Consider the following 27,818-nt stretch of genomic DNA (forward strand, 5'->3'; position numbering starts at 1 on the left):
GAAGTCATCATGCAATGGTTAATGCCAATACACTGGTTTTCTTAATCTAACTCAGGGGTGTTAAACTCGCAGCTCATGGCCAGATGCGTCATGCGCTGGCCATGCCCACCCCCAGTTTAGCGAAGGGGGAAAAGTCATGATACATCTCATGATGACATGACGCCGTGAGTTTGACACCCCTGATCTATTTCAATATGCATATGTCAGATGAATTCTGTTGCTTAGGCTGCAAATATGGAGTGTAGCTTATTGTGCCCCAGTCTTTACTGCTGCTCTCAACATTCATCATCATCACAGTTTCTTCCTCTCTTTTTTTAAATTTTCATCTGCTACATCTGCTACAACCTAAGCAGTAACTACTGTATCATTAGTGGAGCATCACTATTGATTTGAAAGGGGAAAGTTTGTGTTCTAAGAAAGATTTATTCAGCAGGGTGGTCCAAAAAGCATCTATCAGTTTGTCTGTCATAAACCTTTGATTATCCTTCATTAGTCTGGATGTATCTCTGGAGAAAGAACACATTAGCCTGCTCAGATTGGCCTGGCATCTACAGACACCAAACTGGCTACACTTCCAAGACAACGTATTTTCTTACTTTCTCCTATAACATATCCTTAAAATTGTTTCAGGTTTTTTTTATAGAATAGAATAGTATTCTTTATTGGCCAAGTGTGATTGGACACAGAAGGAATTTGTCCTTGGCGCATATGCTCTCAGTGTACATAAAAAGACAAGATACATTCGTCAAGAATCATAAGGTACAACACTTAATGATAATCATAGGGTATAAATAAATTAATAATTCTGATACACTTGCTATTTGTGATGGATCACTCTTTAAAACTTTATGCCATATGTCTTATTAGTGCCCTGCTGAGTAGAGGAGGAAAAAACAGTTTGCTTCACAATGTAAAGCTGTTTTCCTGGTTTATTCTGTTTTTATTTTTTCTGCACCCTTCCTTTGTAATTAATTGCATTCTTCGGTTGTTTTTTGTTTTCGTTTGTGATTTGTTCTTCTGCATTTTTCGTAATTAGTATGAGTTTTAAAATATTTTTCACATTGTTTTTAAACTTGCAATTAAATAAATAAATGGCTTCACAACATAATGTCATCTTAAATCCTGCTATAGGTTACCCATTATCATCACTAATAAAAAGCATCCCAAATTCAAGATGATTCATATTGGCTGCCAGCATGTTCCAAAGGAAGTACCAATATAATAATCTCACAATGAATGAATTCCAATTTTTGGACTTTTTCATCTGCTTCTTCTCTAGTTTATATGCTTATTACATAATTTCTTCAAATGTTTAGAGAGTTTGTTCTGTAGAATTTATCTTATATAAATTCTAATTTATATTCCAATTTTCTTAATCTAATTAACTATGTTCAATTTTATAACATGATATAGATAGCTGTGACCAAGAATAGGGTCTTCTTCTGATAAATACCCAGTGATGAAACTCTGTCCTGAAATAAGTTTTTCACTGCCTCTTCATTTTCTATGGCATATTTCTTTTAAAAGATGATCCTATTTAAGGTTAATTTTTACTATTCTCATATAAATTGCATCTGCTTCCTTGAAGCAAAGAGCAGTATAAGGGAAACAAAGTAAAACAAAGTAAAACTAGTTTTATGTACAGTGTAAAGAATGTATATTTTAATGAACCATTTTCCCCGTTCCTTTGCTGCCTGCACATTTCTGATTTTTATGATACAGTTCTCCAATAAAAGGGATACAGTTATTTTAAACAAATTTTAACAGTGTTTTTCCTCCTTTAATCCCAGAATAATTTGTAGCAATTATAATCAAAACCGAATAAAAGACACTCAGACAACATAACAAATGCTTTGTATCAAGCAGAGGTAAATGTAAGAGGTAATGGAACAAAAAGAGTGTCTTAAATCATTAATAAAATATTGACACTGAACTTTAACCATATCCAATCTGTAATAATCTGGATTATCAATATATGGCACTAAATTTTAAACTTTCTGCCATCTAGTGGTTAAGTATCAGTTATTGCAGAATTACTAAATTGCGAAGAATTAAATTAAAACTCAAATTTGGGGGTAGGCGGCTGCCTTCTCAAGGGCAGCCTAATGCAACACTACATTTGGAAGCAAGTCTGACTAGGCAAAGAACTGTAGGTTGAAGGCAGTAGCAAGATTTCACCAAATTATCAGACAACCTAGATAACCTGGAGAAAGAACAAGAAAACAAGTAGGAACATTAGATGTATCATCAATCAATCAGTCAGTGAATAAAATTTTTAAGCTTCCCATCTCATCACAACTTAGAATGGCATATAAATTAAAAGCAACATTCAATGCAACAAAAACTGTGCAAAAGAATACAAAAGCCAAGAGACTAAGACAATTTATTGATAAAAGCCCTCTTTTCCACAGAACATGTACATTTAATAGAGCACCTAAAGCATTGTTTCCTCAACCATCTCAGTTTCAAGATGGGTGGACTTCAACTTATTCTGGTTAGGGAATTCTGGGATTTGAAGTTCATGCATCTTAAACCTTAACAAGGATGATAAACACTTAATTAAAAAAATAGACATGTCTCCAAGGTTTATTTTAAGGATGAGAGGGCTGGAGCAACTTGGCCCTCAGCATAAATGCTGTTCCAGAGGGCAAGGGTCATACTAAGGAAGGCGCACTGCCTACATCCCATCAGATGCCAGTGTTTTAAAGAGAGAACTTGAGCATGCCCACTCTGTTAAATGTTACTGCATGAGCGTAAAGAATGGGAGAAAAGCTCTCCCTCAAATAGCCAAGCCATATATGCCATAAAAATCTTCACCATGTTGGTTAAAACCAGCACCTTTATAGTATTCACACTTAGAAGTTTACTGGTCACCAGGGCAGCTCATGTAGCAGACTGCTTTATATTAAGGCTCTCTTCAATATTACCACCTTACCTTGGGTTAACTTACACAACTTGTTGTTGATTTGGAAAAGGAGAAGGACATGACACAATGTTATTGTGGTTCTAACACAGACCTCTCCAACCTGTGAGTTGTCCAGGCATGAGGACTTCAACTCCCAGAATTTTCATAAAAGTCACACTGGGTGATGGAAATTCTACAACCTAAACACCACATATCAGGAATCAGGTTCTAGAAAATCCATCAACCATTTACTTTGCTTGTATTTTTCAGGGATAAAAAGGAAGCTGTAAAGTCAAGGCATACACAAATAGAATGCTACATATCTAAACTCTTTCATAATATATTGGAATTATTGAGAGAGAAAACCTTTGGAGGAAAGAACTAACAGATTTATATTTTTTTAAAGAATCAAATTTCAATCCAGCTTCAGAGGTCCAGTAAGAACGCTGTTTGTAAGGATTTGAGGCAAATAGCATCTTTGATCATTTAAAGAATGAATACTATTTTAAACCAAACTAGATTATTAAAGTTGATATATTAAGCAGAGGAAAAAGATACTCCTACGTGCAGTTTAGCACTGCAGCCTACAAACACTGTCATGTTTAGCACTTTATAGCAAAAGCTGGCGACTATATTCCAACTTGTCCAAAAACAAACACTTGAAATAACCTACTCTTAAACTAAATAAATACCATGTTTCCCCCAAAATTAGACAGGGCCTTATTTTCTTTTGACACCCCCCTCAAAATAAGTGCTTGGCCTTATTTTTGCAGAGGTCTTATTATTTTTGAGGTGCAGGAGGTGGCGAGCATGGTTATCTCATGGCGGCTACTGTGTTGCAATATTTTCAGGGAGGACTTATTTTCAGGGGAGGGCTTATTTTAGTGCATGCACGCAAATGCTTGATAAGTCTTATTATCTAGGGAGGTCTTATTTTCAGGGAAACAGGGTACTGCATTCATTAATATAAAATGTCATAATAAAACCTGCCTACAATGTTTACAATTGAAACATTCTGACAATGACTAAATGAAAGTAATTTATTTATTGTAGTCAGAATCCTATAGTTCCTAGGACAGCATCTCATATGTTACAGAATTTCTTGGACGTTGCTTTTAAGAAACAGTGGTCCACATTTTAAGAAAAATAATAAGATGTCGGTTAGTTATCCCTGTCCTTGCAAAGCCCCTCAAAAATCTTGCTACTCTGTTTGCTTTTCATTTACATTGACCCTATATAATACAGGAAATAAATATAAAACCTTTACTCTGATTCTGAAAGGTAAAATTCTTTTGCAACCCTATAGCCTGGAGTAGCTGTCCAAGTAAACGTCCCTTAGCTTCATCAGGACCTTTGGGCACTAAAGGCACTAAATTGTTTTGGACTTCAGGAAAGTCATTAGCAAGTCTGCAAGAAGTAAAACCTAGATACTCACCCGTACAAGATGGTGTTTGTTTTACTGGGGTGTTTCGAGGTATTTTAGATGTGGCTTGCTAATATTAATATTTTATACTGTGATAATATCTGTTAACAATTTTTCCTGTTTAGAGCTATGTCTGAAGGAGGCAACAAGTCTAAGAAATAAAGTATTATGATTACTGGACTCAGAGTACACCTTGTTGCAAACCAATTTCTGCAAATTTTAATCAACAATTAACTACAGGTTTCCATGACAACATTTCGTATGCAAATAAATAACTATATATGGATCTGTGGTTTGAATACACCAGAAGCCATGGTAAAAATATACAGAAAAAGTAGATTACATACAGAACAGTACACAATAAACAAGGAATTATTTATTCATAAAAGGTTCACTGCAAAAGAACTGAATGGTCCAAGACAACCTATTTAAAACAAAACACCACACAAACTATTATAAGAATTTTATATCTTACGTGACTGATCATAACTGGCAATTTCATCATTTTCCCTGTTGCTCAATAATTTCAATGATATCTAACAATGCTTAAAACATAAGGAATGATGAGATGAATTATTTCAAAGGAGTGTTTGGAATCTGTTACATTATTGAATGGTGAAATTCATTTCCTATATATTTTGTATAGTTCTGCTTTCTGGGACTTTTTTTATAAACCAGCAGAGATGTCTGGACTAGAGTGAAAAACTCTGAAAGTCTCTATCAGACCGGAACATGTAAGGTGACAGTATTAACAAAAATCAAGCTATTATTTCAACTGTTAACATCAGTTTTATTATATTTATAGTGAATCTTTATTAGGGGAAACTGGATTGGAAGAAGATGAACGGGTTTTTAAAATTGGAGGATGAAACATCAATAACCCACACTTTGCTGATGACTTTAATGAAAAAGGGTCTACAACCTTTAATAATAGAAGTCAAGGAGCATAGTAAAAAAAAAAAGTAGGACTAAGATTAAATATGAAGAACATATTACAGAAAGTACAACAGCCTGTTATTGAAGTGGTAGATAGCTTTTGTCTTTTAGAATCAACCATCAATGGTAATGGAGCAAGCAAAACAAGAAATATGCAGCTCTTGGTAGAGCAGCCATCAATCTATTGGAAGAAATATTCAGATGCCATGATGTGTCTATACCAACAAAGATTAGAATAGTGCAAGTAGTGATATTCCCCATGACACTCTGGAAATGAAACCTGGGCTTTGAAGGGACAGGATAGGAAGTGTAGTAATGCTTTTGAACTTTGGTTTTGGAGAAGACTCCTGAGAATAGCTATAACACTTATATACCACTTCAGAGACACTTTTACTTATATACCACTTCATAGTGCTTTACAGCACTGTCTAAACAGTTTACACAATCAGCATATTGCCCCTCCCCACCCCCAACAATCTTGGTCCTCATTTAATCAACCTCAGAAGGATGGAGAGCTGTGTCAACCTTGAGCCGGTCAGAATACCACGCTTAGCCAAGGTAACAAGCCAATAGTTTATTGAGTAAATCAACCCTTTCTCAATAAAGGCATAAATAGCTAGGCACAAATTACCCTACTTTGAACATATTACACAAAGTCCTAATACTCTACAGAGTGAAAGAAAAATGAAGAAGAGGAACACCAGCAGCAAGATGGATGGATTCAGTTACAGTGGTGATAGGTGCATCATTAGAACAGTGTTTTTCAACCACTGTGCCGCGGCACACTAGTGTGCCGTGACTTAGTGTAAGGTGTGCCGTGGGAAAATTACTTTATATATAGTCAATATAGGCACAGAGTTAAATTTTTTTAACATTTTCTAATGGTGGTGTGCCTCGTGATTTTTTTCATGAAAAAAGTGTGCCTTTGCACAAAAAAGGTTGAAAAACACTGCATTAGAAGATCCTGTTAGAGACATCACCTAATAGAGGATATGTATATGGCCCCTAAAAGTCAGCAACAACTTGATGGCATATAATCAATTAAAATCAATCAATGCTGAAATAAAACTATTAATAATAAATGTAGTTCCATGTGGCTAATTACTTACCAGTTATGAATTTAATGGGAATGAATACTAAGTGAACAAAATATATAGAATGATATGTAACTTTTTTCTGTATACTGTGGAGCCTTGCCCAATACAGGGCGGGGCATAACCTTTTCCTAGGGGGTCACAGCAAGATCGACAGCAGTTTACAACTTCCGCGACACCTCATTTTAAAGCCCATAAAAAACTGAATTGAATGAGCTATTAAATGTTAAATTTGCTTTAAGAATGGCTGGAAAATTCGATTCGGAAGAACAAAGGATCATTGACAGAATAAAATGCATTGCCTTTCGAGAGGCTTGCGATGCTGGAGCGACGTTTATCAATCGAAAATGGATTGCAAACAAATTGAAACGTCATCCGGATTGGGTTACTGATAATTGGAACAAAACAGCCCAAGAATGTTTCACAAAATTTGAAGAAGGGCGTCCTCTGCAACTGTCCCAAGAAAGCAAAGCCATCATTGCAACTGGCAGTCGCAAACAACGAAAAGGAAACCGAAAAGTGGCCCAAGAAATCCTTCAAATTCGTGGAAAACGAGTTGATCAAAGGACAATCGGCCGATATCGAGAACGAGAAGGTTTGAAGCCATTCCACGTCATTTGCAAACCATTGAAAACTCAAACACACGTTCAAGATCGGCTTTGGTTGTGCGATTGGTTGTCTGAATGGACCGAGGAAGATTTTCTTCATTTGGCGCCATCTGACGAATTCTTCGTTTATGCCATTCGAAAACCGAATTTCCAGAACGATCGAATTTGGGCTAAAGACGTCGACGACATCGCCAAACATGAACGATATCGACAAATCGTTCGCAATCCGACTTGCATCGGGATTTTCGTCATTTTCACAGCCAAGAAACTGCATTGGGTTTTGAAGGATAAAGGGGAATCCTGGGATGGCAGTTATTTCCGTGAGAAAATTTTATTGGAGAATGTCATTCCATTTCTCAGTGATCCAGACAATGTCTTGGTGGTTGGTGAGGCTGTCTTTCTTCATGACAAAGCTCCTTGCATGCGTGCAAATGCGACTCAGCAATTGTTAAAGGAAAACAATGTCGAATTTTGGGGCAATGACGTCTGGCCGGGAAATTCGCCAGATCTCAATCTGGCAGAGAACATTGGGGCCATAATTAAGGATGAAGTGGAAGCTCTGATGATTCAGGAGCAAGGTCAAAATCGATATTCGGTTGAAACTTTGAGAATGAATTTGGAAACTGTGTTGAAAAATCTGGAAAATGGAACGGAACTGTTTGAAGATTTGTTGTGTTCTTATCCACCTCGTTTGAATGCTGTTCGAAGGGCTAATGGTGGTCATACTGACTATTAAATCGTGTCAATAAACTCAGTTTTTGATGGGCTTTCGAATGGTGTATGAATTATTTGTGTTGTTATTACAAGTGTTGCTGTGACCCCCTAGGAAAAAGTTATGCCCCGCCCTGTATATAGCACCCTCATTCATCAACATATTCATATAAGCAGAACACATTAAAGTACCTGCAACACGGACCAGTTCAGAAAATCTGTCCAGATGTTCAACCTTAGAATAATATAGCCCTATGAGAGACTTATCAAAGAAATCTAAGTGTAAAAGAGTTTGTGGACATAAAGCCTCTCACATACAATGGCCTGTGGTAAGTTATTTAAAAAAAACCCAGAGATTCTGATGCCCAGAAAAAAAATGTAATAAGACTAACACAAACGTTTAAAATCAGAAAGAGAATAGAAAATGGAGGGATGGGGAGGGGCAATTTTAAAAGTAATAAAAGGATATTAGTTCTAAAGATCCATACTAAAAATACATAACTAAATGGTGTGGAAAATGAATTTCCCCCTCTCGTAGAGATTACAGCAAAAGCCCCAGGCATGGTTCTTTGGAGAAAGCATCCTCAATTCAGATGCAGAACCCTTGAAAAGTCATCTTCCAAATTGTCCCATGCTTCATCTTATCAGCCAAGGATCTAAGCAAAGACTTATAATATTTTTAAACAATCTTTTGTGCTTCATCCTGCATAGAATGTGGAGGTGATTACAAATTTATAGAAAAGCACTTTTGTTTAAAAAAAAAAATAGGCTTCCCACAAAACTGAAGTGATCATGGTTCAAAGACTTCCAAATAACAGCAATTGTCATATTTCTTCCTGAGGATCAGATATCCCACCCACACAGTTCATTATTATAATGTTCTAATCATCTTGATTATTTATAGCATGGCCATCTGTTAAAGTCACAGCAATCTTCCCACTTATAAGATGATACATCAGTTCCAGTAACAGGTAATTAACAAAGAATTGTGGAAGCTCTCTCACTTATCCAAAGGTTTCTTCCTGCTTCTCAGGAATACCATCTGCCTCTTTCTCTCTCTTTAACTAAAACCTATTGAAAAACCTGAGTTATAGAGACACATGGGAAAAGATATGATATAGTAGATGCCAAAACAACAGATGGCCCAGGCAACAAGCATCTACGAAGTACATTAATACACCATGCAGTGTCCAAACATGTTGCAAGAGAAGGCAACAGAGAGGCACACTAGATAAATATGTTGATAATCCTTCCCATAGAAACCTGGGCTAAAGTAAAATTGTGATCTAATGTACATTACACTCTGGTTGTTTTATGTAAATCTCAAATGAAATTCTTTTTTAAAAAAATATACCTCTAATTTTACATAATTTTTAATGTGATGTCTCAATAAAAATGTCTTAATGCCTGCAAACCTATTTATTATATTTATGTTTGTCAGGAAACGAGATCAAAGGTCTAGTTCAGAATCTAAATATCTTAAAGAAACCGAGATACTTGTGGCATTTATACCTCATTTCTATTCTCTTTTAGCTCCTTCCTTCTCTGATGTAATGTGACTATTCCCAAAAGTCTCAAATGAATTATCACTTCTTTTTAATAGCTGAATTGGGAAAAATACACTTTTGAAGATGTGAATAAGCCAAGACGTTAAAACTATTCTTTGCTTTTTCTGTATATTTGTTTATTTTTAATTTGGCATCTCTGCAAGCTCAACTGAGAACCAGAATGTAAAAGTAATGTTTATTTTTTACTGGGCCTCAGTGGATACTTGATATTATTTCACTACCAAAGGTTAAAAAATGTTGGGGTGTTGAAATGGTGATAGTCTGCCATCTCTTATGATGTACTAATATTATATATCAGTGGTTCCCAAACTTGGCAACTTTAAGACTTGTGGACTTCAACTCCCAGAATTCTCCAGCCAGCTCTGGCTGGAGAATTCTGGGAGTTGAAGTCCACAAGTCTTAAAGTTGCCAAGTTTGGGAACCAGTGTTATATATGATAGGTAAAAAGGTAAAGGAATCCCTGTGGATTTAGCTCCATTAGTCGTTGCCGACTATAGGGGGGAAGTGTTCATCTCTTGTTTCAAGGCCATGGAGCCAGCGCTTTCCGTGGTTATGTAGCCAGCATGACATAGTGCTACCTATTTATCTACTTGCATTTGTATACTTTCAAACTGCTAGGTTGGCAGGAGCTGGGGCAAGGAAGGAAGCTCACCTTGTCAGATGGAGCCTGGGTCTCAAACCTGGGCTGCTTGTTTCCAGTGCTGCTCCCATCTGCTGCTTAAGCCAATTCCAGAAATCCCAGTGTAGATTGCAATGGGTTGGCAATTGGGCTAGATTCTTCTTAGTCTGGCCTATGGCCATCACAAGTTCTGATTGGTTATTCCTTTGCTTCTTCCCTTCCCATTCATCCAAGAAAGGCAAACCTTCCTAGTTGGCTCCAGTGTAGACCATCTACCAAAGCCTGCCTTTTTCTTTTAGGAAATGTTCTCCCCTCACTAGCCTCTTATCCTTCCTTGTTAGATCAACGGATATTGTAAAGCAAGGGAGAACCAATAGTTCAGCTTTGTAGAAACTGCGTTCCTCTGCTGCAGGGGTGGGTTTCTCGCCCCGTTCCAACCGGTTCAGTTGGAACGGGCCCGGCGTCGTCCTCGTGCACGTGCGTGATGCGCGCGTGCATGCGCACAGCACACGCATGCGTACTAGCGTCTGTGCGATGCTCCAGCTGCTCCTGGAGGATCGCGCAGGTGCTGTATGTGTCCTGCGCATGCGTGGAAGCGCAGAACTTGTCAAAACCGGGTAAGGAGCGCGGGCGGGCGGGTGCGCCCTTTGCCGTTCCCGGAAGTTACTTACTTCCGGGTTCGCCGACCAACCGGTTCGCAGGGACCGCCACGAACTGGTTGAAACCCACCCCTGCTCTGCTGCAACTTGAATGTATAAAAGAGAGAAAAGGAAACTTTGCAAGGGAGGGTGGGAAAGCAAGGGGAGCAAGCTTCATGTAGACAGGCATAAACCCAAAGGGCACCCACTAGGTAAAGTAAGGATTGAACATACCCTTCTAGGATAGTTCATTGACTCAATGAGCCATTGGATAAACCCAACAACTACTATTTGTCAGAGAATATAGCTACAAAGCAAGCCAGGATAAAATGGCTGCAGGGGTAATAACTACCTTTTAAAGGGCTGAGGGCATGTCATGCAGTGCAGGCAATTGGAGCTGAGTCTACTACAGGTAGTCCTTGGGTTATAACAGCAATTGGGACTGGAATTGCCACTGCTAAGCAATATGGCTATGAAGCATTGTGTCACATTGTGCCACTCAGCAGCAACAGTTTCAGCAGTCCCAGTTGCCATCATTAAGCAAGGACCACGTGGACTTTAAGTTAGGATCTGAATTGACCATGACTTCTTACTTCCTGCTAGCTTCCCCATTGATTTAGGGGAAGCTGATAGATAACATCAGAAATTATGTTAATGTGACCATGGGGATTCTGCAACAGCCAGAATTCTGAGGGCTGGTTTATAACTATTACTCATTTAATGCTGTCATAACTTTGAACAATCTCTGAATGAATGGTTATGATTGGAGGATTACCTTTATTAGAACAGAATGAAGTGCTAGAGACCATCTGCTCTGAAGGGCTCAAGGCAACTCAGGTTGGAAAAGAATTTTGAATTGAAGCTGGAAATCATAGACACAAGTTTATTTGCAATGTGTTTAGGGTGAGAGCAGAGGTGGTATTCAGCAGATTCTGACCAGTTCTGGAGAAGTGCAGATTTGATCTTAGTCAGAGGACAGGTTGTTCTTTACTTCTAAGTCCTTACTTCTAAGGAATTAAAATACTTCTCAACAGATCAGTTACACATTCAATAAAAATACAACATTGGGTTCGCACAGAATAGGAATGAAACCAACATCTTTATTTTGTTGCTTAAACTCTAATTTTAAACCCAGCTCCAGTAGTAGAAGTGAACCAAGCAGAACAAAGAAGAAGAAGAAGAGAAGACGACAGAAGACGACAGAAGAAGAAGAAGAAGAAGAAGAAGAAGAAGAAGAAGAAGAAGAAGAAGAAGAAGAAGAAGAAGAAGAAGAAGACAGAAGACAGAAGACAGAAGAAGACAACAGAAGGGGGAGAAGAGTTTTATTCCTATTCAGCCTTCACATTCCTTTCCATTCAATAATAAATGTCTGCTTTATAGCCAGAATGGTAACCATATGTGTAACAAACATGCACATGTTTGGCTTAGGCGTTGCAATCCAATCCAATAACTTTGTGGAATAACAGATTCAGACAGCCCAGGGCAAGCACAGACTGAAGAACAAATTTTAGCAGCATTCAATAAAGTTGTAGAAGATATTTTGAAACATGGATAGTGATTATTCTTCTTCAAATGAAACTAACCCTTGTATATTTGAGCATCACAAGTCATCCAAAAACATACATTTTCTTATTGACTTTGTGAAATAAAGATAATAACATACAAGTAAAAATCCAACATGGATGTTAATATATGCTTGAAATAAATTCTTGCAATATGATACAATTTCTTGCAAATAAACTGAACTGTCTACCCAAGCAATAAAACGTTATCCTAACAAAATTAAATGTTTCCATAAATAATTATCCATTTTGAGTACTGTATATGATTTTTGTAAAGTAACAGTGTAATTGTATGGGGACTTATGCTGACCTTGTGAAATGGAGTAAATAAAAGAAAATGTTAAAAAGTTATATTTATGTAGTTATTTATCAAGCATATTTAAATCATATTAAACCAATGTATTAAATATATCTTTATAGTCACAATGCATGTCACAACTTTTGAGCACCCCTAATGTTTGAAAATTGAAAGTTGAAAAATTTGACACGCCCTGTAAGTAACCAAACATGCTTTTTCTCCATTTTGCTTAGGAACTACACAATGGACAGTATGTTCAGTGTACTTTTGATTATAAGCAATGGTCGCAAAATCAACTTGTTCATGATTCGATTTGCATAAAATAAAGTGAATTATAAATACATTTTTCCTATCGGAAATTTTTTAAAATAAGAAGCTGTTCTATTTTTTAAGTGAGAGTTAGGGTTATTTTCCAGTATTCATTCCTAAATATTGGACTTATGGAGACCCCTGGTGGTTTTGCAAGTAAAACTTAAATTTACAAATTAGGAACGTTTTGTCCATACTGTATGTGCTTGTCCTCTACTCATTTGAGTCATTACTTTTTTATTAATTACATAAGAAGCTAATTATTTCAGAATGCAATTATAAGGCTTCCGTTCTAGTATATATAAGGATTATTGAAAGTGGGATTTATATTTAAGAAACTATACATTGGATCCATTTACATTTCATTTACATGTAAAACAATGAAACTGAAATTATTCCTTATAAAAACCATATAAAAGTATGTGCTGAATTGTTTCACAAAGCATACTAAACTGTCCTTTGTTTACTTCATAATGCAAGTCTACCTGGAAATGTTAATCCTATATTTGTAACTATGTTGTATTTGTGGTGCCAGTGAATCAAGCTTATCTCCTGGCAAATAAGGACAAGATGGTAATCATCTTCACCTGTGCCTGAAACAATTTAAATCTTTTTCATTTCATTCATCCAATTATTTGTCTTCCTCTTTCTTCCTGCTTTGCCAATGATGTAGCCTGTAGTCTGCCCCATCAAATATTGAACATAGGTTAGATTTCGTTTTCTGATAAATAAGGGGGGAAGGAGAAATCAGCTTTATTCGGTCCAGTATGGATTGATTAGTTCCTCTGGTAGAAATAATTGCTGTAATTGTTCTAAACTTAGTTTCCCTGGTATGTCCTTATCCTTTAAAATCTTGTATAACTGACATTCTTCATTTGGATTTTTTGTTCATCTAGGTTAGGTTAGGTTTATTGGATTTATATGCCATCCTTCTCCCAAGGACTCAGGGCGGCGTACAACATTAAAAAAACACATATTACAAACGTTTTTTAAAAAATTAGATAGAGTATCCAAAAAACAAACCCAATTAAGATTAAAAATAACATTTTAAAAAATTCGATTAAAATTAACAATAATCAATCATTTATTTTATTTTATTCAGGCCAGGCCGGCTTGCAGAAAAAGCCAACGTTTTAGGGCGCGTCGGAAGGACCGGAGGTTGGGGATTATTATACGAAGCTCCGGGGGCAGCTCATTTCAGAGGGAAGGCGCTCCCACAGAGAAGGCTCTCCCCCTGGTGGTCGCTAGCCAACACTGACGGCACCCTGAGGAGGCCAACTCTGTGGGATCACACTGGACGGTGGGAGGCTATCGGTGGCAGTAGGTGGTCTCGCAGGTATCCTGGGCCTAAGACATGGAGTGCTTTAAAGGTCATAATTAGTACCTTGAATCACACCCGGAAGAAAACCGGCAACCAGTGCAGGCCGCCTAAAAGGGGCGCAACATGGGAGCACCTAGGTGCCCCCATGATAACCCACACAGCCACATTCTGGACCAGTTGAAGCCTCCGGGTGCTCTTCAAGGGTAGCCCCATGTAGAGAGCATTACAGTAGTCCAGGCGAGAAAGGACGAGGGCATGAGTGACTGTGCACAGAGCATCCTGATCCAGGAAGGGGTGCAATTGACATACCAGGCAAACCTGGTAAAAGGCCCCCTTGGTCACGGCCATCAGATGTCCTTCTAAACTAAGTCGTGTATCCAGGAGGACTCCCAGATTGTGGGCCCTCTCTGAGGGGGCTAAAATTTCTCTCCCTGTCATCAAAGATGGAACAAGATGCACAAATTCGGGATGATGGAAGCCACAGCCACTCAGTCTTGGAAGGATTGAGCTTAAGCCTGTTCCTTCGCATCCAGATCTGCACAACCTCCAGGCATCGGGACATCACATCGAGGGCATCGTTTGGGTGGTTTGGGGTAGAGATGAAAAGTTGGGTATCATCAGTATCTAGTGGGTTCCGCCTCCCTGCTGCGAGAGACAGCAGTATGGAAGTCAAGCCTGATGAGGAAATGATCCGATCATAACAAGGGTTGGCTAGAAATATCCCCTAAATCTAGATCATTCATCCACTGCCCAGAGACAAAAACCAGGTCGAGCGTGTGTCCCCCATTATGGGTGGGGTCTTGAATTAACTGAGTTAGGTCCATAGCCGTCATGGAAGCCATGAACTCCAGAGCTGACTCGGATGTCTCGCCAATGGAAGGCAGTTTGAAATCCCCCAGGATCATAAGCCTGGGGAAATCAACCGCCAAACCAGCTAACACATTTAGCAGCTCTGGCAGGGCTGATGAAACGTAGCAGGGAGACAGGTACGTAACAAAAAGGCCCACCTGAACTCCAAGGCCCCATTTCACAAAAAGAGACTCACACCCACCTATCTTCTTCTTCCCTAACCATCTTTATTAATGAGTGGAAGGAAATAAAACTATCATCTTTGTTTTTTCCACCATCAAGTTTAAATTTGCTTTGTATTCAGGTTGAGACTATACTGTATGTATTTCATACATCTACATTTCAGTCCTGACTCTTGAAATTAATATAGGTGTGGTAAAACATCTGTATGTGTATACGTAGTTTACTATATTTACCATGGATGTAAATACTAATAATCCAATTTATGGCACAAAGCTTTAATCAATCCCCTTTAAAAACAGAACACATTCAACACAGATGTTCCTTAGTCTTTGGAAGACTTTGATTTTTAACATTTTATTAAACAAAATCAAAGTAATTTCAATCAGGGAAGTGGGTGCTGCAACTGAAACACAACAACAGTACTTTAAATTGCCAGAATTTACTTAGAACACTAGTAGGGGCCAATGCCAATTCTAGCTGTCAGCCCCACTAAGACCAGGTCAGGAAATCATAGGAAAGCTAAAGCTACTGTAGAAAGTTAGCACCCACCCCTTTCCTAGAAGAATGAAATGTTCTAGGAAATATTAAAAAGGCAGAATATTATATTTCCCTAGATGAAAAAGGGAGAAACACATTTTTAAAGACAAAGAGCAGCTCCCTGCAGCTTCCTTCCCCCCAGATAGATTGGGCCAGCCTATCTACAAGACAATTAGATCTTCAGCTCCAGGGTGATGGATTAAGACATGACCCACCAGGACATAATAGGATTATCTATCAGCAGAGCTCACCACTGGGAACATTACATCACCCTCCAAGTTTCAAACAAACCTGGGAGCCCTGCATGGGAGTCTGACAGCAGCCAATAAAATACATTTCTTGAACAGGAGCAGGACGCTCAAGGGCAAGGCCCAAGAGCGGGTGTAAATACCCTTTCTCTCTACTCCAGGGGTGTCAAACTCAATTTCAATGAGGGCCGCATCAGGATTGTGTTTGAGGGTTGCTCCAGAGCTCCGTTTTGGGGTGTGATGCCCTCCTACGACCATCTACCAGCACAAACGTAGCTTGGGTGGGCCACACGTACCACCCCCAGGCCCAATTTTTGGCCGCAACAACCTCCTGCAGCCGTCTGTCAGCGAAAATGGAGCTCCGTTGGGCTGGAGCAATAGCAATAGCAGTAGACTTATATACCGCTTCATAGGGTTTTCAGCCCTCTCTAAGCGGTTTACAGAGAGTCAGCATATTGCCCCCAACAATCTGGGTCCTCATTTTACCCACCTCGGAAGGATGGAAGGCTGAGTCAACCTTGAGCCGGTGAGATTTGAACCGCTGAACTGCTGATCTAGCAGTAGCCTGCAGTGCTGCATTTAACCACTGCGCCACCTCGGTCTCCTCGGAGACCGTCGTGGCAGAAAGCAGAGCCTGGGAGGGGCATCCACAGCCCTCCGGAGCTCTGTTTTCTCTGGCAGAGGCACCGCGGTCTAGTCCTTGCCTGTTTCCAGGGCGGCCCTGTGGGCTAGATCTAACAACCCTGCATGCTGGATCCGGCCCCCAGGTCTTAAGTTTGGCACCCCTGCTCTACTCCATGTGTTCCGATGCACCAGGACTTCAAGCCCATGTGGTCCTGTTCATCAATAAACCATCGTTCTAATCAGCTTCCATGTTTCCAGTGTCTTTCTCCCCACTTGGAACTGAACCCAGATGGATATTGGTGGGTTCCGGATCCTGTTGCAATTGGTACAGTGCAACGGGGCCGGGCGTCCACCACATGAATGCGCACAGCACACATGCACAGCACAAACATGCATACTTACCGCCCCGTGATGCTCCAGCTGCTTGACGGAGCATTGCGCAGGCACTGTACGCTGTGTGTGCGTGCGTGGAAGCCCCAAAAACGTCTGATACCAGTAAGGAGCACGGGTGGGTGGGTGAGCCCTCCGAAGCAGCGTACCGGTACAGTACATGGTGTTCCCGGCAGGCACCGGTACGCCTGTAGCGTGGCGGACCGATTGTAACCCATCACTGCCCAACACTACTTTTATTAAGACAGACTATAACAGAACTTGTGAGTCTGATTGTGTTGTACCTTCTTGTGCTGTCCCTTATTCTTCTAATAATTCGGTGAATAAGGAAGGCATCTGATAACATTTTCAAGTTCCAGTCTTTAAAAAGCCTTCAACTCCTTTTGCTTTAGTAATAATTCCTGCATATATCCACCAGAGTTTTGCCAGTTTTACAATCAATTTACTGGTTTGTTGAACATATTTGGAAAAAAAATAAAATGTTTCATAGCCAAGAAATGATTTTGTTGAGGGGTATTTCTTACTTGAAGCACTAGGAACAATTTAAATAAGGATCTGAAACCCATATGCATTTCTACTCCTAAAGCAAGATTTGCATTATCATGTACAAATGTTTAGAACTGTTTCAGCAAAACATGTATTTTGCTTGGCATGTACTCCTTCTTCTTCTGTCTTATATTCATTTGCCAAATTAAAGTAAGATTATGCTTGTTCCATAATGCATGTTAATCATCAAAGAGTCACAAAACACTTTGTTGTTTCCCCAGATCGTAAATTTCCATTGAAAGGAGACTGTTCCTTTCAAAACATACATCTGAGGTTCTCTTTAATCAAAACCATTCTTTTGTGCAACATAAGTTAATTGGCATGACTGCAAGTCACATTTAAAGCCAGGAATTAGGACATCTTTTGCTAGTTTTCCAGAAGTAGTTTTCTTTTTGGGTTCTTCAAGATCCTCATAGATTTTCCATTTAAAAAAGAGATTTAACAGATTAACAGAGCTGGAAAGGACCTTGTAGATCATCTAGTGCAACCTACTCCCCACCCACTCACCCCCTCAAGCAGGAGACCCTACACCATTCCTGACAAATGGCAGTCCAATCTCTTTTTGAAAGTCTCAAGTGATGAAGTCCCCACAAATATAGTCAGTTTTGCCATGGTAATTTTTCAACCTTGGAAAGAAAGTAAGCAGGTTCCATTAAACAGGGGACTTATTTTAACCAAAAAATTTACACGATGTTAAAAGGAGTATAGGCTCCAATTCAAATTTTTATGATCCTTTATGCTCTTAGAGCTGTTCTGTTTTATCCCCGAAAGCCTTTAATGTTGTTTTTAACATGCAATCAAAGGAGAAATGATCACAAAAAAGGCTGGAAACCGGATTTTGCGCTCGTTATATTACTTTGAAAACATACATGGCTTAAATCAGCATTGTTCAAACGTCAAAACTTTTAAGATGTGTGGATTTCAACTCCCAGAATTCCTTTGGACTCCAATTATTAAACAAACGGGGGAAAAAATCTATGCAAGAACTACAGCTATTACAAAAAAATTATATGCATTTCTCTATGTTCTGTTCTGTGGTTCGTCGACCGTTAATAGGGGGCGGAGAGAGCGCCATCCGTAGCTGGTAGTCTTCTTTCGCTTATTGCAGAGGAAAGGGAAGGAGGAGTCGCACAACTCTCCACGTGCAGGTTTAGAGGAAAGGGCCAAGGGTCTTCCTCCCCTTTAACTTCTCGCCTTTGCACCCCCGCCGCCCTGGCAATGGTACGGCCTGGAGCAAAGCATAAAGGGAACCGAAGGCAGAGGAGGCTGTCCTTCTCTTTCTGGCGCGCGGGAGGGCAGCGGGGTTGTCTCGGCGGTTATGGAGGTAAGCAAAGCGGGCGAGGAAAGATATGCAAGCAGAGATGAGGCGGGCAACCTGCATTGGCCACCCAACTGGTGGAGCCTGAGAGAAGATGGAGAGGAGAGCGCGTAGAGCAAGACTGTCTTTAGGGCCGAGGAAAGCTAAGAAACCTCTCTGGTAACCTTGCACTGCAACTTCTGGCGCCTCGGGATTGGGGAAAGGCGGCTTGCACACATCGCCCCCCCCCCCGCCGCCGCTTGAACCGCTCGATGCAGCGTGCCATTAAATCTTAAATCGGCGCAAAATGAGAAGGAAAAAAATTCGGGCGGGCAGATCCTGATGTAGAGAAAAAAACGTGCTTCCGTTTCTCCAAGGCAGAGGTGTCAAACCATGGTTATTTTAACACTTGTGGACTTCAACTTCCAGAGTTAAAGTGGCCAAGATTGGAGACCACCCTGCTCTAAAGCAACGAAACGCCCGGGGCTAGAAGCGCGCGAAAGCCTTAGCGGCTCCCCGGACAGAAGTGGGAGCGCGAGGACAACTTCCGGCGCCCCTCGTGACGCTGTGCTGGAAAGGCGCGTGCGTGGCCGCCGATTGTGAAGCGCGAGACCCGTAGAAACACGTGGTGAGTCTGAACTCAACGGGAAGACCCTGCGTCCGCCTGGTTTTAGGCCAAAGGATTCCCAAACATGGCAACTTTTAAGACTCGTGGACTTCAACTCCCAGAATGCTGGCTGGAGAATTCTGGGAGTTGAAGTCCACAAGCCTTAAAAAGTTGCCAAGTTTGGGGACTTCTGTTTTAGACCCTTGGCTCTGCATGTATAATGCATGTATGTGATTATTATTATTATTTTTTTGCTTGGGCAGACATTATTCCAAGTGCCTTTTACCTAAATTGATGCCTTTCTGATGAGTTTAGCCTCAGCAATAATTCTCAACCCTAACAAGTGTTTAAGATACTTGGACTCCAACTCCCAGGTTCCACAGTCAGAATGCCGGTTGAGGAATTCTGGGAATAGTGAATATCCCTTAGTCTTAAGAGAGTTGAGAAACATTAAGCTACAGCTTCACATTTTCTTGGCAGTGAGTATGGCACTCTTGATAAATTCCATGCACAAAGCAATGGCTTTTTTTTCTTTACTGCATGATTTGCAAGCATGTAAAGTACACGTGTATTTGTGCAGTTAATTTCTGTTCTTGCCTTTAGTGTTGCCCATTCATTTTGGTTGCTAATGAATGTGGTGTCAGAATAGGCATACAGCAAGTTTCCCCTATTGTAGCCTTTTTCTTTACAACACTTAAGGATTATTCCTTTGGCGTTTGCTGCGTATGGAACAAATCTGTTTATTCTAAAACCAAAGATAACTACGCTATTGTGTAAGTTGCTTTAAAAATAATGCTATATGTATATTTTAAAAAAATGCTTTTGGAAACATTTCCTAGTGCAGTTGATAAAGTATAATCTGTTCCATGCTAGGATCACTGAGAGGGACAGATGATTGAAAAAGATCCCCAGCCAATCCTCAGCATTTCACATTGCTTGAATCACTTTCCCCCACTTTGAATCTGGATCACTGTACATTCATTTTGGAGCCAGAAAATGATAGGGAAAGCAATTGTCCACTTTTACTGAAAAATTTTGTGATTAGGATTTTGAAACCTATTTGTCCACATTAATTATATAGCTTTGGAGCGGTCCATTTATTAATGTAGTTTATCTAAGGGTTGTTGAGAGAAAATTATGGAAGTGCTTCATGTAGAACACCTGTTCACAGAAGAAAGCTGTAATAGTAAACAAATTTGTGTCCCTGAAGAAATTACTTTCATAGTAGGCTACTTGCTTGGCACTCCATAGTTGTTTTCTATATTAATATTTGGGGTTCCACAGCTAAGGAGGCAACTACGTCTAAGTTTCCTTTCTCTTCTCTCTCTTTAGCTCAGGTTGTAACTGAGGTTTTATTACTACAATAGAATGTTTGCAGCAATACAAGTAATGACCTAAAGATTCAATTTTTTGGTGTGTTTTTCAGATGTTAGCAGAAAAAGCTGCCATTTTGAATGAAAACAATTCTTAGGATGCAGGTATGGATCTTACAGAAGCTTTATTTATTATCAGATAATAGATTAAAAATTAGAATTTCAGGATGTAAAATTTTGCCTTTGTGTTGCCCATTCACACTGCCTTTGGTGAATGTGGTGTCAGAAAAGGCATATATCAACTCTAGTTGTCATGTTTCATGAGTGGATTATTCATTTTTCTCTGCATTTCAGCTAGAACATACTCCTTTGAAAATGCTCATTCAGCATCTGCAGGGGATAGTTGCATATTTAAAATTTGCATTACTTCATTGATTTATATGATCTTTATTCTTTGTCTCAAGTCAAAATATATCTGAAATATGTCTTTTGTTCCTATGGTTTTTATTTCATTTATATTTTGGCATGCAATTAATAACATTATTGTAATTTTTTTCAAAGAATATCCATGTTTGGAAATTATTTTTACATTGACAGCTTGTGCTTTTATACCATTATAAACATGTATGATTCTTTGTGAACATTGTACAGCTAAGGTGACCATGGATTCTTTTGACATTTCTATTTTTTAAATATATACTGTATTTTTTGGAGTATAAGACACATCTAGATTTTAGAGGAGGAAAACAAGGAAAAGTATTCTGAATCAAATGGTGAAGTAATATATTATTTAATAAAATGCCAGTATAGCAGAATTTTTACAACCATGAATACTTTTTACAACAATGTATACTTTTTACAATTTTGTAAAGCCAACAGCAGTATTAAGAACTATCATCACTGTCATTAACAAAAGAGGGTAGATTTGAAGGTTCAAGCACTCCTCTAATTTTTTGGAAACCCCAAAAACTCGTCATCGTCGCTGGTGTCAGAATTTAGGAAGCTCAGTTGCTCACAATCATTTTCTTCTTCGCTACCTTCATAAATGATATCATCTTCAGTTCCATCTAAGGCATTGCTAATGCCACATTTTTTGAAGGATTATGTAACAGTTTCATCCTTCACTGAGTTCCATGAGGTTTTCACCCATTCACAAAACTGAGTGATAGTGGGCCTCCTCATTAGTGTCAGAGCATGATTACCAGCAGCCATCCATTTGTTCCACTCTTCTCGCATGTAACTTTCGAATGGCTTGTTGATGGAAACATCAAGAGGTTGCAACTGGCTGGTAAGATCCCCAGGAATTACAGCTAGATTGGTCTTCACTTCTTTGAATATTTTCTTAGTGTTGTCAGTAATATGTGCTCTAAACTGGTCAAGCACTAATAAAGCTGGTTTTTTCAGAAGCCCTCCAGGATGTTTGGATCACACTTTGACCACAATCCATACTTTCATGCCATGCTCATCCATCCATCCTTTTTCATGGACGTGCACAACAACACCTCTTGGAATCACTTCTTTTGGGAAGGTTTTCCTTTTAAATATTAATATTGATGCTAATTTGGTGCCATCTGCACAGCAGGACAACACAAGTGTGTAATGTGTCTTCTCATGTCCTGTAGTTTTTACAGTTATGCTTTTGGCCCCTTTGACATCAACAATCCTGTTTGATGGCACATCAAAAGTTAGTGGGACTTCATCTGTATTCCCGATCTGGCCAATCTCAAAATTATTTCTGGAATCTATCACAAAAGTGTGAAAAGACAGAATCTTAGCCTCATACTTTTTTGGCATTCTTTGCACAATTCTAGTTTTGGTGCGCATAGCAAGGTCACATCGCCTCATAAATCTGAAGCACCACGATGGTGTTCCACTAAAATCCTGAATGCCTTTCCGTGTAGCAATGCATTTGGCTTCATACATCACCATTTTTGTGGTGACTGCGAAACCACTGTTCTGGTGACTTGTGATCCAGTCTCTCGTTTCCGCCTCTAACTGTGGCCACTTTGCAGGAAGTCACAAAAGTTGTGCTTGCTTTTATCTTTTACAGCCTATCCACCTGTTTCTTCTACTCTCATTATCTTTTCAGTTGGAGGTGGTCCAAAATGTTTCTCTGCTGCTCTGTTTCCATGTTCCTCGGCATATTTCAAGACTTCCAGCTTGAAAGAGATTGTATATGCCTGCCTTTTTGGCTTTGACATTTTTCTGCAAGAAAGAACAATAATGTGTCATTTATAACAGTACAGTGCACTGTAGCTGAAACCACATTCATACACGCATTAGATCAGTGTTTTTCAACCTTTTTTGTGCAAAGGCACACTTTTTTCATGAAAAAAATCACGAGGCACACCACCATTAGAAAATGTTTAAAAAAATTAACTCTGTGCCTATATTGACTATATATAAAGTAATTCTCTTGAATAGGAATCAAATAAATATGTAGTGGAAAATGGGAGCAATGTCAAAATAGCTTTGTTTGCCGGAACGGGGAACACCTTGGGTGCTGCAACGGTCGCTAAGTGTGAAAAATGGTCGCAACGGTCGCTAAGTGTGAAAAATGGTCATCAGTCACTTTTTTCAATGCCATTGTAACTTTGGTCACTAAATGTTTTCCCCCTCCTCGAGACTCCTCACTTCTTCCTTCATTCCCCCTGCTTATCTACCTTCACCTTATCTGTCTTCTGTTCTTTCCCTCTCTTCCTTCCTTTCTCCTTCCATCCTCTCTTCTTTCCTCACTCACTCCCTTCCTCCTTTTTTCTCTTCCTCCTTCCATTCTTTCATCTTCATTTCTTTTGCCTATCTACCTTCTCTGTCTTTCTGCTCTTTCCATTTCTCTCTTCCTCTTCGCTTCTGTTCCTTCCTCCTTCCCTCCTTTCCTATTTCTTCTTTCTTCCTTCCTTCTGCCTATCTACCTTCACCTTCTCTGTCTTTCTGCTCTTTCCCTGTCTTCCCCTTTCCTCCCTCCCTCCCTTCTTTTCTTTCTAGTTCCATCTTCTTTCCTCTCTCCCTCTTTTTCTTTTTTCCTTCCTTCCCCCTTCCTCTTGCCTGTCAACTTCATCCTCTTTGTCTTTCTGCTCTTTCCCTCTCTTCCCCTTTTCTTCCTACCTCCTTCCCTCTTTTCTCCCTCCCTTCTTCTTTTTCTTCCTTTCTTCTTCCATCTTCCTCCTTCTCCTTCCATTCTTTCTCCTTCCATTCTTTCTCCTTCCATCCATCTTTTCTCCTTCCATCTTCTTCTCCCCTCCCTTCTTCTTTTCCTCCCCCCCTCCCTCCTTCCTTCCTCTCCTTCCCTTTCTCGCACACAGGAAGGGGAGGGGGGGCTTTCTAGTCGCTTTCACAGCATAATTTCTTTATCTAACTTTTAAAAAACTGCAAATCAAACGAGATTTTTGTAACTTGCGAAGCACCAAGTTATATTATGTTGTTACAAATTCGCAGCTACTCCATTCTTTCCGATAGGGAACTGCATTTCCCAAGATGCCTCAGGTCCTCAAAGCGCTGAACGCGGTTTTGCAATTGACTCCAGCGAGGCCCGGTAGCCGCCGGCTGGGGTGGCTGTCAGGGCGCTGCGGCGCGTCCGCGCCGTTTGTTACTGCTTCCAGCAATCGAGACGGACAAGGGAAGCAACTGAAACGGCCTCAGGAGAGCGAGGCTTCTGCCGGGCGCCACAACCGGGTGTTTTTCCCACGGCACACCTTACACTATGTCATGGCACACTAGTGTGCCGCGGCACAGTGGTTGAAAAACACTGCATTAGATCATTACACCCTCCCCCTAAATAATATGCCTTAGCCTTAACCCTAACCCCAACCTGCAAACAGGCAATAAGCCTTAAACCTTAAAACAATAAGCCAAACCCATTACAAAAGTACTGACAGCTTTCAGACCTGTGGACTTGAACTCGCAGAATTCCTCCTCCAGTCATGTTATCTCAGGATTTCTGGAACTTACCGGTAAAGTCCACAAGTTTTACAGCTGCCACGTTTGAAGACCCTTGCCAACCCTAACCAGTGCTTACCTGTGTGGTGTCCCAGGAGCAGGTGGCAAGCTTCGCCAAGCAGCATTGTCTGGGGCGTCAGCCAGGAAGCAGGTGAGGCAGGTGGCTTATCCAGGCAGCGGTGGGGCAGTGGCTTTGATTTTGCCCGGGAGCAGGTCAAGCTCCTTGGGCAGCAGCGGGTTGGTGGCGGTGGCAGCTTTAAATTTTGCCCCGGAGCAGGTCAGACTCCTCGGGCAATAGCGAGGTAGCGCGGGGCTCCTGGGGCAGCGGTGGCTTTAAATTTTGCCCAGGAGCAGTGGAGCAGCTCGGGTGGTAGGTCATCCTACCTACTTTTGCCATCGGTTGCCGCCATTGCCGCCACCATACCTCTCGCTCCCTCCCATCAGGTGTGGCTCATGCTACATTCAGAGTATAAGACCCACCCAGATTTTCAGCCTCTTTTTGGAAAGAAAAAGGTGTGTCTTATACTTCGAAAAATACAGTACCTTTTTGTGCTATTTGAGACAATGATACTAAAATATGCATGGGATACTGTCAGGATACAGTTTTGTTGACTTTCATGTATTCTGCTTAAAAACATTTTACTTTAATGCGGTGCTTCTTCTATATTGCTGGCTTTACCTATAGCGCACTAGTTGTATTTCCTAGACAATCTGCAAACATGCCATTGAAATTTGCAGAACTGCCATATAACAGTGGCATCATTTTGCTGCATTTTTGTAAGCTTAAGAGTCTTTCCAATCAGCTGAATTTAGCTTTACAAATTCTCTGTCAGTTCTTTCTTGGCTTTAACCATTTCTGCCTACCCATTTCCTTGCCTCTGTCTTTCTCATTTTGGTCTTCCATTGCAAATATAATCCTTTTCTAAACATGCACACACTCCCTATGCTTCAAGTAACATCACAAATTTTCTTTTTCCATCAATCTATGCATGTATCATGCTTGGGATGGAATATGCAGCAAAGCCTCCTGTGAGACTATTTGGTTAGAACTGCTGTTACATTTGCCCTTTAGGAAGACAAGAAAAAGAATCTAGCAGACAACAAAAGGTGACTAAATTATGCAGCAAGACTGTGAAAGATGGAATCTGAGTCTTTGGAAGTTGTTGAGCTAAAGCTTCCAGCATCTCTCATCATTGTATTTTGCTGTGCTGGAATTTGTAATTCAGCAGCATTTTGAGAGTCACTGATTCCCCATTCTTACTCTACTTACTTTAGCTTGTGAAGGAAGCAGATGGCCTTTGGTTTCAGCTACTCCTGCAGACATAACACCAGCATCTTTGAGTTCATTGCTGCATTCTGCCATTGTTTCTACTGACATAGACAGGCAGAATTAGGATTTGGTGAGAACAAGTATCTTACTGCAGAGGACAACTAAAAGGAAAATGTGGCAACCTTGTGGGACAAGGGCAGTGTGTATAGACATACACACACATACTAGTCAGTGATGGTTCTGGATCCCATGGCAACCGGTACACTGCAATGGGGCCGGACGTATATGCACGCTGCACGTGCATGCACACCCACCACCCTGTAACGCTGCAGCTGCCTGGCGGAGTGTTGCGCAGGAGCTGTACACTGGGTGCACGTGTGCAAATGACCCAGTTGGCTCAAATACAGGTAAGGAACGCGGGCAGGCCCTCCAAAGCACTGTTCCATTACTGGTGCCTGCTGCTCCCAGCAGGCACCAGTACACCTACACTGGGACGTACCTATCGGAATCCACCACTGATACTAGTAATCCTTGCCATGCTTTAGTGATTGACTTGTGGGTTTTTTTTTGGGGGGGGGATATTGATTCAAACACCAATGTGATGCATTATCTTTAACTGGAATCAAGTTCAAAATTGATCTCAATACAATAATACTTAAACAAACCGCTTATTTATCTACTGGTTATTTTCAATAAATATTTTGGATGCTCCTGAGTAAATGCATATTTTTTCCTGTTCCCTGTAGTTGTAGAATGACTGAACCAGAAAGTAAAAGAGAGAAGATGGACTTTTTGTATAAATACTGGCAAAAGAACCATTGTTTTGAGGCAGCTTCACAGCAACTCTGCCCTAGACCTACAATACAATGCAAGAAGAGTGCTGTGGCATCTTTTAAACCTACAAATTCATTACCCAAGGGGAAGGTGGGGAAACTTGAAAATGGCATCCGGTTGAAAGAGGTATCCAACCAAAAATCTGGACATGCTACGTCATTGGCACCTTTCATCATCATCAAACGCTCCCAAATTGAAGGACACCACCTACTCAGTAACATATTCCCTGGGACCAAATTTACATGCAAAGAGAAAACAGACAATAGACTATCATTCCTCCATGTCAACATAAGTAGACAACAGAGCATTAGAAACCTGTGTCTACTGCAAACCTATACACATGGACTACATCCTCCCAACCACCCCATCTCACACAAAAGAAACTGTCCAGACCCTGTTCAGAAGGGCCAGGACACACTGCAGCACCTCAATACTAAAAAGCAGAAGTGAAACGGCTGATAGGTGTCTATCCAAAAAACTTCACATTCCAGCACACAGCAGCCACACCACATAGCCAATTGTTTTGGCTGTGGTTTTAAAACTGATTGATGAAAAAAGTATACCAGGTTTCAGCACTGAACAATTTTGGCTATTGGACTTGGCGGCCTTCTATAATTTAAAAGGTTTCTATGAATATGGCTACTATAGGTTGCAGTACTGTTTATAAAACCACTTTTGATTGCACTTAAGGATTCTGAAATAAACTATTTTATCTGTTGTTGAATTTTGGTAACTATAATAAGTTAATACTTATCTGTCCATTTAATGAGAGTTCAAAGTTATGTTCTTTGAAAAAGTGATTTAAAATTCTTCCTTGTACTTCTTGTGCTGCCCCTCACAATCAAATAATTGCAAATTGGGCAAACCAGCTTGCATTTACGACTGGTTGAAGTATCCTGCAGTCACATGATCACAATTTGTAATATTGCCAATTTCTAGGAAGCTGGATTCACTTAATGACCATGTTACTCACTTGATTGCTGTAAAAATTATGAAATTATGTCTGCTTAATAGCTTACAACAAAAATTCTGGTTCCAATTGTGGTAAGTCAAAGACACTGTATCTTGTCACTGCAAGAAATAGAGCTGGAAATTAGTTCTTAAAATGGCTCAGTTGTGAAAACATTCAAGCCATGATTTTTGGATTCTAGTTAAATCATAAAAGTTTTTCATTAGGAAATGCTGTAAATAT

At 40.0% G+C, this 27,818-nt stretch overlaps 1 long non-coding RNA gene and 2 other non-coding genes across 4 annotated transcripts; all 3 read left to right on the forward strand.

The window, feature by feature from the left end:
• Window positions 1-18,485: 18,485 nt before the first annotated feature.
• LOC106544124 (uncharacterized) lies at window positions 18,486-27,350 on the forward strand. 2 transcript variants are annotated; one of them, XR_015696687.1, is made up of 4 exons: window positions 18,486-18,693; window positions 19,096-19,294; window positions 20,700-20,751; window positions 26,539-27,350. It is a non-coding gene; the product is annotated as an uncharacterized LOC106544124 (long non-coding RNA). The 2 variants fall into 2 exon arrangements; XR_015696686.1 differs by lacking the exon at window positions 18,486-18,693 and having other exon boundaries at window positions 18,720-19,294.
• Window positions 19,868-20,009, forward strand: LOC148045360 (small nucleolar RNA SNORA13). Its single transcript, XR_015696833.1, has one exon. It is a non-coding gene; the product is annotated as a small nucleolar RNA SNORA13 (small nucleolar RNA).
• On the forward strand, window positions 20,825-20,951 carry LOC148045361 (small nucleolar RNA SNORA13). The gene has a single exon (XR_015696821.1). It is a non-coding gene; the product is annotated as a small nucleolar RNA SNORA13 (small nucleolar RNA).
• Window positions 27,351-27,818: the final 468 nt, after the last annotated feature.

This window comes from Thamnophis sirtalis, unplaced genomic scaffold, assembly GCF_051295495.1.
Source record: "Thamnophis sirtalis isolate CommonGarterSnake01/CBP01778 unplaced genomic scaffold, rThaSir2_p1.2 scaffold_5, whole genome shotgun sequence".
Classification (NCBI taxonomy): Eukaryota; Metazoa; Chordata; class Lepidosauria; order Squamata; family Natricidae; genus Thamnophis; species Thamnophis sirtalis.